Source organism: Mobula birostris, chromosome 2, assembly GCF_030028105.1.
Source record: "Mobula birostris isolate sMobBir1 chromosome 2, sMobBir1.hap1, whole genome shotgun sequence".
Lineage (NCBI taxonomy): Eukaryota > Metazoa > Chordata > Chondrichthyes > Myliobatiformes > Myliobatidae > Mobula > Mobula birostris.
In genome coordinates this window covers 211,617,086-211,636,195 of record NC_092371.1, presented here as the reverse complement: position 1 = coordinate 211,636,195, position 19,110 = coordinate 211,617,086, and the positions used below count along the sequence as shown (strand labels likewise).

Here is a 19,110-nt window from a genome sequence, read left to right as displayed (position 1 = left end):
AGAAGTTCTCCAGATACTGGAAATCCAGAGCACCACACAAAATTCTGGAGGAACTCAGCAGGTCAGACAGTATCTATGGAAATTATGTTGATGTTTTGTCTCAAAACCCTTAATCAGGACCGTTGATTATTCGTTCATTTCCTGAGATGTTGCCTGACCTGCTGAGTTCCTCCAGCATTTTGTGTGTGTTACAACAAAACTTCTGCTGATTAGTCAGAAATTCTGTTTTCCTAATGTCATTTGTATATATTAACAAATCCTATTATGATAATTCTGGGAATAGCATTACATTGCACTAATTATATCATACCCTTAATCTAAACCAATCTGAGTCCATCCAAGTCCAGGGATAGAAGATAGAACAAAATCTAAATCATTACTGCTAATCACCACTCTGATTTAACTTAAATTCAATTTAAAGGAAATGTCACAGGTTGGTTTTCTTAAACATCCTTTCCCCTTACTTTATCATAGCCTTTCAAAGATTGGCAACACTTAACTGAAAAAAAAGTGGTCTTAGGTTTACTCCAGTAATCATACTGGAAATCATCAAAGCTCTCTGATTGTTATTTTTGTTGTAAATAATTATGAACATTTGACATCTCAAAACATGATTACTGCTCTGTTCAAAAATCAAACAAATATAAAAATGTTTGTATATCTTCATTCAATTAGCAAATTATTTATGGCATTGTCAAAGAAAATGATTACTTGGAATTGTTGAATTCATTGCAATGTGGAACCTAAGGAAAGCGGCTGCCAGCTTTAAGCACTCACTACGGCAAATTTAGAGTTTATTGTTGATCACTTCCTTTTCAGCAGCTAATGAGCTGTTCCTCAGTGACGTCATTCACACATCTATGGCAGCTCCATTTCTCTGTCTACCTTTACCATAATACCAGTCTGCTGGTTTGACATCCAGGCACAGATGAGCCAAATATCCCACCCATTAAATAAAAAACTATCAATTATGAATTGGACAATCCCTTTCAAAACCAGTGTCATAAACTGAACATGTCTGCAACTTTCAGAATATGGCCTTAAGCTAATGGGCAACCATATATTCATTTCATGGTAGCCTGTCTACTTCAATATTTTTTGCTGCTGTACTGACATCAGCTATCCATCACTGGAACTAACATTTGTTATTAGTTTGTTCCTAGACTTACGTCAGAGGCCCAACCTCAGCTACAAATAAAAGGACGGTAGGCTGAAGAGGTAAGGGGATTAAGTATGTAAAGCATCAAAAGGCAGGATCAAACGAAGCACAGGATGAGAATCAACAAGCCAGAAAGGAACTAATAAAGGGAATTTGAAAAGCCAGGAGGAGACATGAAAAGTCCTTGGCAAATAAGATTAAGGTGAATCCCAAGGCATTCTATACATTCTTAGGCATCCTTTAGTCTTGTGAAACCATAGATCTGCACCTGGAAAGTCTTCACTCTCCAGGGTGCAGGCCTGGGCAAAGTTGTATGGAAGACCGGCAGTTGCCCGTGCTGCAAGTCTCCCCTCTCCACGACACCGATGTTGTCCAAGGGAAGGGCATTAGGACCCATACAGCTTGGCACCAGTGTCGTCGCAGAGCAATGTGTGATTAAGTGCCTTGCTCAAGGACACAACACGTTGCCTCGGCTGGGGCTCGAACTCATGACCTTCAGATTGCTAGTCGAACGCCTTAACCACTTGGCCATGTGCCCACACTATACATACATCAAGAGTAAAATGATAAGTAGGGAGCAAGTAGAACCACTTAAAGATAAAGGAGGGAACATTTGACAGGATGCAGAGAATGTGAGTGAGGTATTTAGTAAGGTTTTGCTTCAGTATTTACCAAGGGAACAAGATAAGGAAGACCAGGAGATCAGTACAGAGTGCATAAATACGTTATAGCATTTAGAGGTCAAGGAGGAGGACCCGTTGGGCCTCCTGAGGAGTATTAAGCAGCCAAGTCCCCAGGGCCTGATGGGAATTACCCCAGGATATATAAGGAGACAAGAGATAGGATTGCTGGGTCCTTGACCAGTACCTTTGTGTCCTCTCTGGCCACAGACGAGGTCCTAGAGAACCAGCGACTGGCTCATATTGTTCCTTTATTTGAGAAAGGAACAAGGGAAAGTCCTGGAAATGATAGACGGCTGAGTCTTACATCAGTTGTAGGGAAATTGCTGGAAAACATTCTTCGGGATAAGCTATATGAGCATTTGGAAACCCATGGCCTTATTCGGGAGAGCCAGCATGGCTTTGTGTGTGGCAGGTCGTGCCTTAGCAACTTGACTCAGTTTTTTGACAAGGTGATGAGAGAGATTGATGAGGGTAGGGCAGTGGATGTTGTCTACATAGATTTTAGTAAGGCGTTTGACAAAGTCCCTCATGGGAGGCTAATCCAGAAGATTAAGATGCATGGGATCTGTGGCAAATAGACTGTTTGTATTCAGAACTGACTTGTACATAGAAGACAGGGGGTAGTGGTTGAAGGGACTTATTCGAGCTGTAGGTCTGTAATTAGTGGAGTTCCACAGGAATCTATGCTGGGACCTCTGCTGTTTGAGATGCATATAAATGACCTGGATGAAAATGTAGATGGTGCGTTAGTAAGTTTGCAGATGATACCAAGATCGGTAGAGTTGTGGATAGTGTAGAAGACTGGCAAAGAACACAGCACGATATAGACTAGTTCCAGATATGTGCTAAGAAATGGCAGATGAAGTTTAACCTAGATAAATGTGAGGTGTTGCACCTCAGTAGGGCAAATGCAAGGAGACAGTACACTGTTGAGGGCAGATCCTTAACAGTGTTGCTGAGCAGAGCGGTCTTGGGATTCAAGCTCATAGCTCCTTGAAAGTGGCTGCACAGGTCAATAAGGTGGTTAAGAAGGCCTATGGAATGCTTGATTTTATTAGTCGAGGCATTGAGTATAAAAGTCAGGAGGTTATGTTGCAACTTCATAAAACTCTAGTCAGGTCACATCTGGAGTATTGCATACAGTTTTGGTCGCCCCACTATAGGAAGGATGTTGAGGTTTTGGAGAGGGTGCAGAAAAGGTTCACCAAGATGCTGCCTGGTTTAGAGGGCATGTGCTATCACAAGAGGCTGGATAAACTTGGGTTGTTTTCTCTGGAGCATCGGAGACTGAGGGGAGATCAGATAGAGGTTTATAAGATTAGAAGAGGCATAGATAGAGTGCAGAGAGGGTATCTGTTTCTCAGGATAGAACTGTAAAGTATCAGAGGGCATGCACTGAAGGTGAGAGGGGGTGGTTCAAGGGGGATGTGAGGGGTAGGTGCTTCACTCAGAGTCATGGATGCCTGGATTGCACTGCCTGGTATGGTGGTAGAAGCAAATACATTAGAAGTTTTTAAGAGATGTTTGGATAAGGAGGATGAAGGGTTATGAACAGGTTACAGGTGGTAGGGATTAGCATTCGTGTGTTTTTGATTTGTTTTTTTAGCTAGCTTGGCACAACATTCTGAGCCAAATGACTTGTTACTGTGCTGTCCTCTTCTATATTCTTTGTTCTTTTGTCCTTTGGACAGGCTTCAATAAACTTTAACATGCAGAACTCTGCTGTTTATATCCTATCTTGCACAAAGTTCTGCTTAACCAACCATTGCTGTGCATGGTGATATCCTTTTAAGTCCCACTTTCCCAATCACAAAAATGAGATATTTTTAAACCCATCCCCACTTCCTCTAACTTTACAACTACCTCTTTAACATGCAGCATCCAAAGCATTCTCTCTTTCCTTAGCTCATGTCGAGCAGTTATGCTTTCAGCTACCTGAGTCCAAGGCTCTATAATTGTCTTCCTAGATTTCTCACATCAACTTCGACACGTCACCTTCCTGCACATTTTGTACTGTAACTTCTTAAAAGCACTTTGGCTAAATATTTGGTCATCCTGCCATATCTACTGTGGTTTTGTGTACTTTTTGATTGCATTTCTGAAGTGCTAAATAAATTAACATCATGTCATACAATAATCAAATTAATATTCTGAAGTCCTGCTTACGTTAAAGGATCTTGTATTTACTGCTAGTAGTCAAAGCCCTGCATCAAAATGACAACAATGGTGAAAAGAATTATATTTCACATATATTGTACATTATGCTCAAGGAAATATTATGCAGAAAATCATGGTCAAACAAGATATGCTTTCTGAAGAAAGGCTTTTAAAATCACTATTAATAGGCACTGGCATCATTATGGCATTAACGAGCCATTTCTGCAAAATCTCATTGTAGCTATAAAGGGTAGCAGCATGATTATGTGGATGTAAAAGCTTGGGTGAAACAATTTGTTATCGTGGTATACAACAATGAGACATGCTAAACTAAAATCCTAACAGTGTGAGGCTTTATCCATGATGTTTTAGTTGGCTATGCAGCACTATGAGTCTAATTTTTTTTGTGAAGTCAAACTTGTTTGAAATTTAGATTTCAACATTTCCATGAACTGCTCCTTTGGGTAAAATAACACAGCAGTTATCTGTCTCAAAGACATGTATATTTTGTTGTTATAGCCTTATTCATAAAGGACCTTTAATAGTCATTATAGTTACTTCATATTTTAGCTGTCAAATGCATACTATTCTACATGAAAAACTGCTTACCATGAGTTGTATCCTGCATTGGAACTAAGCAAATCTAACACTATATGCTGCAAAAAGTCTACAGTAATACAGAATAAGGCAGGCAATCTTGCACTGCAGTTAGTGATTGACAGGAATAACATTGTGGTCATCACTGGGATGTGGCTGAAAGACCATAATTGGGAGCCTAACATCCAAGCATCCTTTTATCAAAATGTCACGGAGATAGACAGAGAGGGTGGGGTGGCTCTGTTGGAAAGAAATGAAATTAAATTCTTAGAAAGGGTGACATAGGATCAGAAGATGTCAAATTCTTGTAGGTACTGTTAAACTATAAGGGAACAAAAACCCTGATGGGAGTTATGTACAGGCCCCTGAACAGTAGTAAGGATGTGGGATATAAATCATAGGGTATATAATAAGGGCTATTCTACGCTAGTCATTGGGATTTGAATATGCAAGTAGTTAGTGAAAATCAGGTTAGTACTCAATCTTAGGAGAAGGAATTTGTAGAATGCTTACGAGATGGCTTTTGTGGAACAGCTTGTGGTTGAGCCCACTAGGGGAAAGACAAGTCTGGATTGACTGTTGTATAATGAACTAGATTTGTTTAGGGAGCATAAGGTAAAGGAACCCTTAGGAGACAGTGATTATAATATGTTAGAATTCATCCTACAGTTTGAGAACAAGAAGATAAAGTCAGATGTATCAGTATCACAGAGGAATAAAGGAAATTACAGAGGCATGAGAGAGGAGCTGGTTCAGGTTGTTTGGAAGGGGATACTAGCAGGGATAACTGGAGTTTCTGGGAGTAACTCAGAAGGCACAGGAATGATACATCCCAAAGACGAAGAGGTATTCTAAAGGAAGGATGAGACAACTATGGTTGTCAAGGGAAGTCAAGGACAACATAAAAGCAAAGGAGGGGGCATATAATATAGCAAAAATTATTGTGAAATTAGAGGATTAAAAAGCTTTCAAAAACCACAGAAGGCAACTAAATATCAATAAAGTAAGCTAGCCAATAACATCAAAGAGGATTCCAAAAGTTTTTTCACATATACAGTATAAAGAGTAAAAGACAGGCGAGTGTGGATATTGGACCACTGTAAAATGATGCTGGAGAGGTAGTACAGGAATGGAGGACGAAGATATGGTGGATGAACTTAATAAGTACTTTGCAACTGATTTCACTATGGAAGACATTGGCAGTACACCTGAAATTCAAGGAAGTGAATTTAGTTGCTATTACTGAGACAAAGGTGCTTTGGAAGCTGAAAGGTCTAAAGGTCAATAAGTCACCAGAACCAGATGGAATAAACCCAGGGTCTGAAAGAAGTAACTGAAGAGATCATGGAAGTATTAGTAATGATCTTTCAAGAATCACTAGGGTTCTGGAGGACTAGAAAATTGCAAATGTCACTCCACTCTTCAAGAAGGAAGGGAGACAGAAAAAGGAAATTATAAGCTAGTTAGTCTGACCTCAGTGGTTGGGAAGACGTTGGAGTCCATTATTAGGGATGAGGATTTTGGGGTACTTGGAGGCAAATGATAAAGTAGGTCAAAGTCAGCATAGATTCCTCAAGGAGAAATTTTGCCTGACAAATCTGTTGGAATTCTTTGAGAAAATAACAGGCAGAATAGACAAAGAAGAATCAGTGGATGTTGTTTACTTGGATTTTCAGATGTTCTTTGGCAAGTTGCCACACATGAGGCTGCTTAACAAGATAAGAACCCGTGGTATTAGAGGAAAGATCTTAGCATAGATTGACTGGTAGAGGGCACAAAGTAGGAATAAGGGGGGCCTTTTCAGGTCAAGTCGATAGTAAGGAAGGCAAATGCAATGTTAGCATTCATTTCAAAAGATCTGGAATTTAAGAGCAAGAATGTGATGCTGAAGCTTTATAAGCCATCGGTCAGAAAGCACTTGGAGTATTGTGAGCTGTTTTGGGCCCCTCATCTAAGAAAAGATGGGTTGCCATTAGAGAGGGTCCAGAGGAGGTTCTCGAGAATGATTCTGGGAATGAAAGGGTTAACACAGGAAGAGTGTTGTGTTGGCTCTGGGTCTGTTCTCACTGCAATTTAGAAGATTGAGGGAGGATCTCACTGCAACCTATCAAACATTCAAAGGTCTGCATAAAGTGGATGTCGAGAGGAAGTTTCCTGTAGTGGCGGAATCTAGGACTAGAGGGCACAGCCACAGATTAGAGACACATCCACTTAGAACGGAGATGAGAAGGAATTTCTTTAGTCAGAGGGTGGTGAATCTGTGGAATTCATTGCCACAGACGGCAGTGGAGGCCAAGTCATTGAGTATGTTTTAAGCAGGAGTTGATAGGTTCTTGGTTAGTCAGGGTATCAAAGAAGACAGGAGCTGGGGTTCAGAGGGATAATAAATCAGCCATGAAGTAATGGCAGTGCAGACTCAATGGGCCAAGTGGCCTAATTTCTGTTCTTATGTCTTATGGAAATAAACAAATATCAGCAACCTGCTTTAATTTTCAGGAAGATTAATGAGATTTGGTGAATTATTATCCATTAATGCAAAAGTCACTAAGGAAGCATTTCCAAAATGCTAATTTTATACTCTTGGCAGATTGGCTTCTAGTGCACTAACTACTTCATTTGTACCACTTGTAATGTCAAGTGCTATGTTCTCAAAAGATGTAAGGTGCTTCTGAATAAATGCCATGTTATTTTAAGTCTCATCTTTCTAAAAAAATTTGAAGCCTGAGTAGTGTGAATAACATTCTTAACCTGTCGATAATGAAATCATTATTCTCACTGGCTGAAGTAATTCTGCTGTTCTCTGATGTATATATATTAACTTCACTCGTGTGATTTGTATGCCTATTAATTTGTTTTCCTGATTACATTTACTAATATATTCAAATTAATCTCGAAAGATTAGAATTTCAGATGGGCACATTGCTAGTGCCTGAATTAGTCTGGGAATATTTCCAATAACTTCCTGGAGAATCAAACTTGGGCCCAACGTATTGTTGCAGTCATGAAGAAGGCACTCCAGTGAGTCTTAAACACAGGAGATTCTGAAGATCCTGGAAATCCAGAGCAACACTCGCACACGAGGCTGGAGGAACTCAGCAGGTCAGGTAGCATTTATGGAACTGAATAAACAGTCGATCTTTCAAGCCAAAACCCTTCATCAGGACTGGAAAGGAAAGGGGTAGATGCCATTATAAGAATGTGATGGGAGGGGATGGATTACGTGCTGGAAGATGATAGGTTAAGCTAAGTAGGTGGGGGAGAGGGAATAAAGTGAAAAGCTGGGAGGTGGAAAAGATAAATGGCTGGAGAAGAAGGAATGTGATAGAAGAGGAGAGTGGATCATGGGCACCACGGGGAGCTGACAGATTGGTGAGGAGAAGAGGTACACAAAAGATTCTACAGATACTGGAAGTCCAGGGCTGCCTGACCTTCAAAGTTCCTCCAGCAACTTCTGTGTGTTATACCAGTGACTTTACTTCATTAGGAGTCCGGGGAGATTTGGTATCACTGAAGATTCTTACAAATTTCTACATATGTTCAGTGGAGGCCATTTTGACTGGTTGCAACACAGGCTCCAATGTGCATGCAGATGGCTGCAGAAGGTCATAGGCTCACTAAGCTCCTTCAAAGGTACAAACTGTGCCACCACTGAAGACATCTTCAAAAGACAGTGACAAGGCAGCATCCATATATTCTATTCCAAAAAATGCCAACATTGCATTTGCCTTCTTTACCACAGACCCAATCTGTAACATTACTTCTCATTACTACCATCAAAAAGGAGATTCATGAGCCTTAAGATTCACCATCAATGATTTAGAAACAGCTTCTTTCCCTCAGACAGCAGATTTCTAAAACTCATGAACACTACCTTGTTATTCCATTTCTTTGGCTTTCTTTACATATTTAGTTTAATTATAGATCTTTGCACTGTGCTGCTATGACAAAACAACAAATTTCATGACATTTCAGCCCAGAAACAGGCCCTTTGGACGAATCGGTCCATGCTGAGCATAGCATCTTACCTCCTAGTTTCAGTTGCCCACGTTCGGCCCATAACCCACCAAGTCCCCCCCCCCCAACTCCATGTTTCTGCCCAAGAGCCTCTTAAGTGTTGCAAATGTATCCACCTTGACCACTTTCTCTGGAGGCTTATTCTAAGATGCTTTGTATGGTAAGGGTGAAAGGAAACATGCAAAATTTATTTCTGAGGAAGTAGAGGTACTGGTGTGCTTTCTTGGCCATGATATCAAAATGGCTATTGGTGATGTTCTCTCCTAGGAACTTGAGCTGTCAATCCTCTTGATCTCAGCACTGTTGATGTGAACAGCAGCATATAATATAAAATAGAAGCATTTTCCCTCCAGCATTTTACAAACTATTGAGGCCACCCCCCATTATCCTGCTCTTCAGTTAATAAAGATCTAATGTGGTCAATCTCTCCCTATAACTCAGGCCTCAGTCACCAACCCTGTAAATCTCTTCTGCATCCTCTCCATCTTCCCCATAATATGATGACCAAACTGTATACAGTACTCCAAATGTGGCCTCACCACAGATTTACATAACCAAGTAAATCAGTGATCATAAATCTAATTCCGATTCTGCACAGTCAAAATTATTTTCATTTGTTTGCAGATTGGAACTATGCCCAGGATTAGTTAACATAAACTATTCCAAAGGTAATGTGCAGATCAATGTTTATTTGGGGGAAGGATAAACTATGTTCGAGTACCAAAAGTATGTAGAATGGATGGATGGATGGATGGAAGGTTTACTTCCAAAGCATGTTGCCCTCAGCATGGCTCAGGAGCAGATGAGAAGATCGTCCAAGTCTTTGTGGACTGTGCATTGCCCAAGAAGCTCTGGAAACATATGCAATGGTCTTTGTCAAGGCTGTGTAATAGAGGACACACTGATCTGTGGGCTGTTATCAAGAACACATACCGAGATAATCATCAGGTTCTAATGGAACATAATTAACTCAATAAAAAGTGCTCTTTGGTCTGCCGAAATGTATTGGTCTTCCATTGTAACAAGGTGCCTGAGGGTGAATGCTACCAAACTGGGACAATTGAGGGGGAAGGATCATGGTCTAATGTGCCTGCTGCCACTAAACACCGTGGGACTGGGACTGGTGCAATAGCCTCTCAAATACTTTATAGGTGTATTGTTCAGAGATGCATTGTAAATAGTACTATTCAGTTGATGGCACAATTAATGAAAAGAAACAATTTAATTGTATAATGTGCCATGTATATTTTTATGAATAACTTACATTTTGGCACAAAATTCTGGATTTAAAAAAGCAGTATCAGTCATCCATTTTGTTAACTTTCTAACCTCATTGCATTGGAGAATCAAAACACAGATCAAACTGCAGAACACCTCTATCCAGATGCCTGCCACTTTAATTTCCATTCCACTCCCTCTCTGATCTCTCTTTCCTAGGCCTTTTATACTGTTCCAGCAAAGTCCAAAATAAGGTCAAAGTACAGCATCTGATCTTCGGATGCTAAATCTTACAGTATTCAAGAATGAACATTGAATTCAATAATATTGGATCATCAGTCTTTCCAGTTTCCATATAAACTGGACATATCCAATGAAAGATTATTTTTTCTCTCTCTGCAGACCAGACGTGTCAGATATTTCCAGCATTGATCTTTTAGTTAAATTTTCTAGGAACTGCAGTGTTTTGTTTCTCACAGCACCAAGGTGGTCCTTCACCTCCTTCTATTTGATACCATTTACTCGATTTCAACAGTGCTGAGATCGAGAGGGTTGACAGCTACCAGCCACAAGTTCCTAGGAGTGAACATCACCAGTAGCTCGTCCAGGTTCACAGCCAAGAAAGCACACCAGTGCCTCTACTTCCTCAGGAGGCTAAAGAAATATTGCACGTCTCCTTTGTCCCTTACCATAGAAAGTATCTTATCCAGATACTTAAAGCATGGCATAGCAACCACTCTACCAGTGACTGCAAGAAACTGCAGATAGTTGCGGATGCAGCTCAGCACATCAAATAGACCAGCCTCCCCTCCGTAGATTCTTTCAATACTCCTTGTTGCCTCGGTAAAGGAGCCAGCATAATCAAAGAACCCACCACCCCAGGCATTCTCTTTTCTCTCCCTTCCTATCGAGCAGAAGACGCAAAAGCAAGAAGGCATGAATCAGCAGCTTAAGGACAGTTTCTAGGACGATTGAATTGTTCACAAGTATGATAAGATAGACTGTTGACCTTACAATCTACCTACTTATAATCTTGAGCCTTATTGCCTACTGGACTGCATTTCCTCTGTAGCTGTTGCACCTTACTTTGCATTCTGTAATTGTTTTACTTTGTACTACCTCATTGCACTGAACAATGATCCGATCTGTATGAAAGCTTACGCGTTTTTCCACTGTAGTTCGGTGCATGTGACAATAATAAATCAATTTAACAATTACTTATCTCATCCAAATAGCTCCAGTTAACTGACAAGTAATACTCTGTTTCAGCCAACACCACTACCTTTCGTATTTTAATCTCTCTTAATCTTCACCCACACACAGATGTTTGCTTTGTTTGCTCCATCCCTCTCTTTTCTCTGCAATTTTAAGTAAGCCTCAATTGCTAACTTTTCTAATTCTAGTAGTAGGTCTTTAACTTGAAATGTTAATTGTTTCTCCCTTCTGATATACTGCCTGACCAGCTGAGTCTTTCCAGAATTTTCTATTTCTATTTCACTTTCAATTAACAATGTGTATAAGGGTCCTTCAATCCCAGAAGATTATCACTGACACGCACCAAATAAAATTGCCAGGAAGAATTGTTTTCTCTCTACTTCAAATATTGGATGCTTCTTTTGCAAACTTTTTTTCATGCAAAACTTAGAATGGAAACATATCCAAAAATCTATAATTGAGAAAAATAAACAATATACTTTATACTTTATTGTCACCAAACAATTGATACTAGAGCGTACAATCATCACAGCGATATTTGATTCTGCGCTTCACGCTCCCTGGAGTACAAATGTATACTCCCTGGAGTATAAATATCAAGAGAAACATTTGGCTAATTATCATCTAAAAATTTGCCATGAAGTGAAAAAAAATCTGCATTGGATTAACATGATTTTGTTAAATATGTAGTATAGTAGATAGAGTGGTTGACAAATTCTGATAATGAATAAAAGTCATATCATATGAATTCTCACCGTGTCCTTATTAAGTACCACCCAAAGGATTTGTTTCCCTTGAGCACGCTGACGAAGGATTCCAATTGACTGGATGCAATAGCTTTATTTCCATAAATGGTGACAGTGAACAATGGGCAATGAGCAGCACTTAGTGACTGTACTTCAACATACCCAGAGTTATACAAACATATGCATAGGATACAAAAATAGAGAAATACAAGTTCGCTCCACTGAAGCAATGAAGAATTTCTTACATGGCTTAAATCTGTGATTTACAAATGGCAAAATGATAGTTTCATTTTATGAACAATGCTCAAAAGGAGTAGGTCAAGGTTATTTGCCTGAGACTTTCTTTGAAGCATTCAGCTGTAAAAAGTTTTATGAATTATTAATTGCTTCAATATTAAATCTCAGCAATAGTTTTGATGTTAGCATTAAAGTAGTTGTACATTAAGTGGGTGCTTCCAGAGGCAAAATATTTCTTTACAGCTAGATTTTGTTTTTCTTTTAAAAAGAGTCAAAGAATATCATACGCTATTGACAGAGCAAGATAAAAATATAGCACCAAAATTAAAATGTGCTCTGCATTCAGTATAGAGAATTTCTTTTTAAAGGAAATTGAAATTTGAAACATAGGTACTCTAAATAACTTATGCCACCAAATATGACCCAACTCTAAATATCTGCATTTCTCCAATTCCTTTAATCCATTAACAGAAATCTTACACTCGGAGTAAAAATTGACAATTAACTAAAGGCTCAAATGCTCTTTGACAAACTGCTTTCTAAAGTTCACCTACCCTTTATTTGCAGAATGGATTCCCAATTTCACTCCAGCAAGGCTTGATTAAATTTTTGGACTAATGACCCAACAACAGGAATGATTTGTTTTCATTACCCCTATCAATTCTTCTTAATATGTGGAAAGCTTTGAACAAATGATTCTGTAACTATTTAAATTTGAAGAAAAATACCCCAAATTTCTGAAATCTAAATACTGAAGTCTTTAATCCCAGGATAATACATAGCACGTGAGGAAGTTAGTCCTTCCTCAGGTTTGCTGCCTAGAACTGCCTTGGGTATTGCTTAAACTGCTTTTTATAGTTGTATTTATATATTCTTGCTCAAAGTCTGGCCTTTGTTCATTCCTGGCATCTGTCCAAATGGATCCTAAGACTTGTTGGATCTTTTCTGCTTCCAGTCATTCCTCATTTAGAAGGTAGTCTCTTCTTTCCTATTTAGGTTCTAACTAGATGACTCACATATGCCAACAATGAAATCCACGTGCCCCAATATTGCACATTTAGTTTATCTACAGTATTAATGTCGCTTTGCAGTTAATTTGCCTGCAAGGTCATCTATTTGTACATAGTTGACAAACGTGGATACCTTGGCTTTCTATTCCATCAAAGTTATTTATAAATATGATCAATATTTTCAGCTTCAATGCAGACCTTTGCAGGGCACCATAATTCACATTGTGTCAATTTGATCAAGCAAAAGATCATAAAAATTGCAAAATGCTGAAGAAAATGCTGAAAATACTAATCAGATCGGTAACATCTGTGGAAAGGAAAACACAGTTTACAATTCAAGTTAACCTTTTATATTCCTTCGTTTGTGTCCTTCTCTCTAAGTGTCCTTCTTTCATTATTTTTAAGCTTCTTTGTTCAGATTCTCCCGAACTGCCCCCATAAATTAATGACTTTGTTTATAGCTCCCCATGGCAAACCAGGCCTCACCTAAGATCCATAAGCAGACTGCTCTTGAAGGCTTATTGATTCTGCCTGATTACCCACTGATCTCATCTCTTCATATCAGGATTCCGCCAGTCTTATGACATTCCCTCCCTTCCTTGAACAAAGGCCTAACTAGTTCCCCTCCTCCAACGCTCATTTTCTTGGCAGAACTTGCCTTTTCTCTAAACAACATCTTTTGATTCCTCCCACTTCCGGCAGATCAAAAGGTTATCCATAGCCATGCTATGCCTGGCTTTTTGATAGCTACATGGAAAGGCCCTGCTCCAAGCACGGCCCACTCATTCCTCCCCACCCACTCCTTCCCATCCCTTGGTACTTTACCCTGTAACCATAGTAGTCCTTAATGCCTCTTCCTTCACATTCTTTCTTTCTGTTATCCAGGAACCTAAACATCCCTTCCAAGTGAAGCAGAGGTTCAGCTGCATAGATTTAAACCTGATCTTTTGCATGCAGTGCTTATAGTGTGGCCTTTATACACTGAAGAAACCAAGTGCAGACTCGGCGAATATCAGCCCAGTACCCACGCCATGTCCGCAATGGCCATCTGGAGTTTCCATTTGTGTTTCATTGTAACTATTCATTGCACTCCCACATTGATCTTTCTGTCTATGTTATTTGAAGCCAAATGAAAATTGGAGAAAAATAATTTCACGTTCATCTTGAGTTTTTTACAACACAATAGTGTGAATTCTGAATTTTTCAATTTCAATTAACTCACATGCAGTGTTCTTTGCCCTCACACACTCACCTTCCTACCACGTTTCTTTTAGATTTTTTTTAGATTATGAGGACATGCAGTCCTCTTTTATTGTCATTTAGTAATGCATGCATTAAGAAATGATACAATATTCCTCCGGTGTGATATCACAGAAACACAGGACAGACCAAGACCGAAAAACTGACAAAAACCACATAATTATAACATATAGTTACAACAGTGCAAACAATACCAGAACTTGATGAAGAACAGGCCATGAGCACGGTAAAAAAAGTTCAAAGTCTCTCGAAAGTCCCACAGCTCACGCAGACGGGAGAAGGAAGAAAACTCTCCCTGCCATGCCCGACCACAGTCCGACTCTGAGTCGTCCGAAAACTTCGAGCCTCCAACCAGCCCTCCGACACCAAGCACCATTTCTGCTGAGAGTTTCGACCCCAGCCCCAGCTGCCAGCAGCAGGCAAAGCAGAGGATTTTGGGACCTTCCCTCCGGAGATTCTTGATCAGACAGTAGCAGCGGCAGCGAACCGGGCATTTCGGAAGTTTTCTCCAGGTGTTCCTCCGTGCTTCTCACGGCTGTCTCCATCAAATCAGAATTGTGCACAGTACCCTATTTAACAAATATGATATCATTTTCCTGGAGAGGCTGTGCGTGCTGCGTTGCGCCGCCATCTTCTCCTCCTCTTCTTCTTCCATTCCTCGCTCACACTCCCACCCATTATCCTTCTCCATCCAGTTTCAACTGTCACCTACCAGCCCCTGCTCCATCCTTCCCTTGTACTGCTCTGTACTGGTCATTTTTCCTCATCCTTCTCAATCCTCATGCAGGGACTCAACCCAAACTTTCACTTACACATTTTGCCTTACTGTTCCTGCCGGTCCTGCTGAATTCTTCTAGCATTCTGCTTTTCTTAAAATTCTAGTTTCCAGCATCTGCAGTCTCTTCTATATTCATCCTATCAAAGGTTTTCTGTTTATCCGATTAGTCTGTCCCTCACCCGCTCTTCTTTTAAAACCAATTTGTTTTCTCTTCTTCTCAATTTTGTCAAAGGGTCTTCTACTTGCGATGAAAACTTACCATAGATATTACCTGACCCACTGAGTGCTTCCAGCATTTTAAAAATTAAAATTACAGTAAATGTCAACAATTTGTGACTCTAACATTCTGAAAAAGGGCAAAAGGAATGCAACGAGAACAAGTGAGAGGTGTTGCACTTTGGGAAGACAAAGCATGGTAGGACTTACACTGTGAGTGGTAGATCACTGAGGACTACAATAGAACAGAGGGATCTGAGAATACAGATCCATAATTCCTTAAAAGTGACATCACAGATAGATAGGGTGATGAAGAAAATTTTTGGCATATTAGCCTTGTTAAATCAATATACTGAGTACAGGAGTTGGAATGTCATGTTGAAGTTGTATAAGGCATTGGTGAGGCCTGATCTCGAATATTGTGTGCAGTTTTGGTCACCTACCTATGAGAATGAAGTCAGTAAGATTGAAAGAGTGCAGAGAAAACTTAAAAGGATATTGGCAGGTCTTGAGAATCTGACTGACAAGGAAAGGTTAGGACTTTTTTTCCGTTAGAGCATAGAAGAAGATTTGATAGAGGTATACAAAATTATTGAACTATATAGATAGGGTAAATGCAAGCTAGCTTTTTCCACTGAGGTTTCTGAGACTAGAACCAGAGGTCATAGGTTAGAGTGAAAAGTGAAATGTTTAAGGGGAACATGAGGGGAAATTTCTTCGTTCACAGGGTGGTGAGAGTGTGGAATGAGCTGTCATTTAATTTCAATATCTAAAGGAATGGATCAGTACATGGATAGGAGTGCTATGGTCCAGGTGCAGATCGATGGGGCGAGGAAGATCAATAGTTCACTGGGCTCTAAGTGGGCCGAAGTGCCTGTTTCTTACTGTACTTTCTATGACAATTAATTCTGATCATATTTTTGAAGCCTGAAACATCTTTAGATAACTTCATCATTAGAACTACCATTGTGTGTTTATCTCCGTGTTAATAACGTCAGCCTGAGGGCTTCTGCAACCCTTCTGGACCAGGTGATAGTCAGAGTCATCACTGATTAATATGGTTGGGTGAGTGGTTCTACCCTGTGAAGCTAGCAGGTGGAGGAAGATTGGAAGGTGAGAGTAGAAAGTGGGGTGCGGAGAGAGAAGTGAAAAGGGAAAAAGATTAAGACGGAAAAGGATAAGAGGAAGGAAATGAGAAGAGGGGAAGGGAAGCTGCTGAGAGGGGGATCAGGGTGAAACGGTAAAGGATGTTAAGGAAGAGGTTGCCTGTAGGAGTGAGTGCATATGTACGCACATGCACGCATTTGAAGTCTGCAGACATCTGGCACAGTCCTCCCCAGAACTGAAGTGAAGCAAGTTACGATTGACATTGAGGCACTGCCTCGGAAGGAGTAAACAGAGTCCTGTGGTCTTGTGAGGAGGTCTGTAGGCACTACGGGATATCACAGGAAGAAGAGGACAAATGAAAGGCCTTCCTTACTTATCCACATTACCCATGTACAAGAAATCAATGATGAAGGAAAGAGCAAATTAGTAAGTTTGGTTTTGTTGTGAATTGATTCTAATACACCTCACATTCTGATCCTTATACCTATTTGTCTGTGATTGAGCCCTGAATTATTCAATAGCCATTTGCTTCACAAGTTCTTCAGCACCAAATTTCAGCATGTTGTTTTAAATAGTAATACTTCACAGAGCCTTCATTATTAACCTAATGCACTGTAATGAATAGCATGACCATTGATAACATTTGGCCCAACAAAGATCTCATTACTACAGTACAAATACCAAACAACATCGATAACAAAAATGTCATAATTCCTCACCACTATAATGCTCCTTCCTACAGCTATCTCTGAGTCCTTATTCTTCCATACAGTGTGAATTTAATCCTTTATCCACTGAGACAAATAGCATGTAATTTTTTTCATTTGCACCATGGCCAGCTTTCCCAGTTTCAGAGACACAGGTTTACCATCAGTGCCCTTTAAAATCAAAGCACAAGATTTACCTTTGTAGCATTTTAAAACTCATTTCTATGCTCCAGAGTTGAAAGCATTATTTTAAAGTCTGGCTTTGAGAGATTACTGAGTTCAATGGTGTGAGGCAAAGCGACATTAGCATATATACAAAGAAGCTATATTTTCTCTTTGTTGGATAAATATTTTTTCTCTCTATTTTCTCTCAACAGAAGCATATGGGGTGTGAAATTGGTCGTAGGCAACGCTGCATCAGTAACTCATTTTACACCTGCTGAAGACCCAGTTTCAGCTCCATGGTTTTGAATGCATGTCCTTCAATTTCAACAGTGAAAACAGAAGAATAACAATCTTATCTTAAATTGATGCTTTTTGAACACTTCAAGTATCTGAATGTGTAGAATTTCACTAATCCACCTCCAAAGTGCAAAATGTTAGCATTAATTGACAATTAAGAAAATTGTAATTTTCTTTGAATTTCCAACCGAGCACATTTCAATTTATCCGGTGTGGCCACATGCACATCTCTACCACAGGAAATCCAATGTAGATGCTCACAGCTCTTTCTCAATGAGCAATATCAAATGTAGCAGTCATCTCTGCATGAAGGAAGTTATCAACTAGTCATTAAGTCAATACACACGTTCTGCTGAGCTGTGCTCATTCTCTTTCTTCCTTCGGGGGCTAACAAATGGAACAATAAGCAGCTGGTTTTACTGTGTTGCTGTCGTTGAAGTTTTAGTGAGCAAACCAGAGATTGTAACTGGTCCATGTCCCATTTGGTCAGAATCAGAATCATGTTGTCACTGTCTTATATGACATGAAATTTATTGCTTTGCAGCAGATGTACAATGCAGAGACAGTCTCTGTCTCTCTCTCTCCCCCCGCCCCCCCGTCCCTTCTCATGCTCTTTCTCCCTTTGCTTTCTTTCTTTCCATTGTATGTCTGTCTCTCTTGCTTGTCTGTCTCTATCTGCCTTGATTATCTCCCTCTCTTCCCGTCACTTCCATCCCTAACTGTCTCTCTCTTTCAGCCTTCATTGATTATCTCTCACCCTTGACTATCTCTCCCCCTTAACTGATTCTCTCTCCTTTGATTCTCTCATTCTCTCTCTCTCTTTCTATCTCCCTTGACTGTCTGTCGCTCCCTTGACTTTGTCTGTCTCTCTCTTTCCCTTGACTTTCTGTCTGTCTCCTTCCATTGACTGTCTGTTTGTCTCTCCTTTGACTGACGTGTCTCTTCCCCTTGACTGGCTTTCTGTCTCTCTCTCTCCCTTGACTGACTGCCTATCTCTCTCCCTTGACTGTCTGTCTGTCTCTTCCCCTTCACTGTTCGTCCGACTCTCGCCCCCTTGACTATCTGCCGGTCTCTCTTCTCGTGAACCTTCTCTGGACCCTTTGCAATGCCAGTACATCTTTTCTTAGATAAGGGTGCAAAACCCCAAGTGCAGTCTGACCAATGTCTTATAAATACATATTTGCTCGTATATTTCACTCCTCTTGACATGAATGTTAACATTGCATTTGCCTTCCTTACTACAGACTCAACCTGCAAGTTAACCTTTAGGGAATTCTGCACAAGAACTCCCAAGCCCTTTTGCACCTCAGAGTTTTGAATTTTTCTCTCCTTTAAGAAAATAATAGTCTACACCTTATTTCCTTCTACTGGAGTGTATGACCATACACTTCCCTACATTATATTCCATTTCCCACTTCTTTGTTCATTCTTCCAGTGAACCTCTACAGACCCCCTGCTTCCTCAACACTATCTGCCCCCCACTAATTTTTGTATCATCTGCAAAAATTGACACAAAACAATCAATTCCATCATTCAATTTACTG

The 19,110-nt window shown here is 40.0% G+C and overlaps 1 protein-coding gene across 3 annotated transcripts in view; it reads right to left on the bottom strand.

The window, feature by feature from the left end:
• The window catches only part of LOC140194040 (exostosin-1-like), a 517,224-nt gene that overhangs the window by 234,681 nt on the left and 263,433 nt on the right, over positions 1-19,110 (bottom strand). The gene's annotated exons all lie outside the window — the stretch shown is intronic.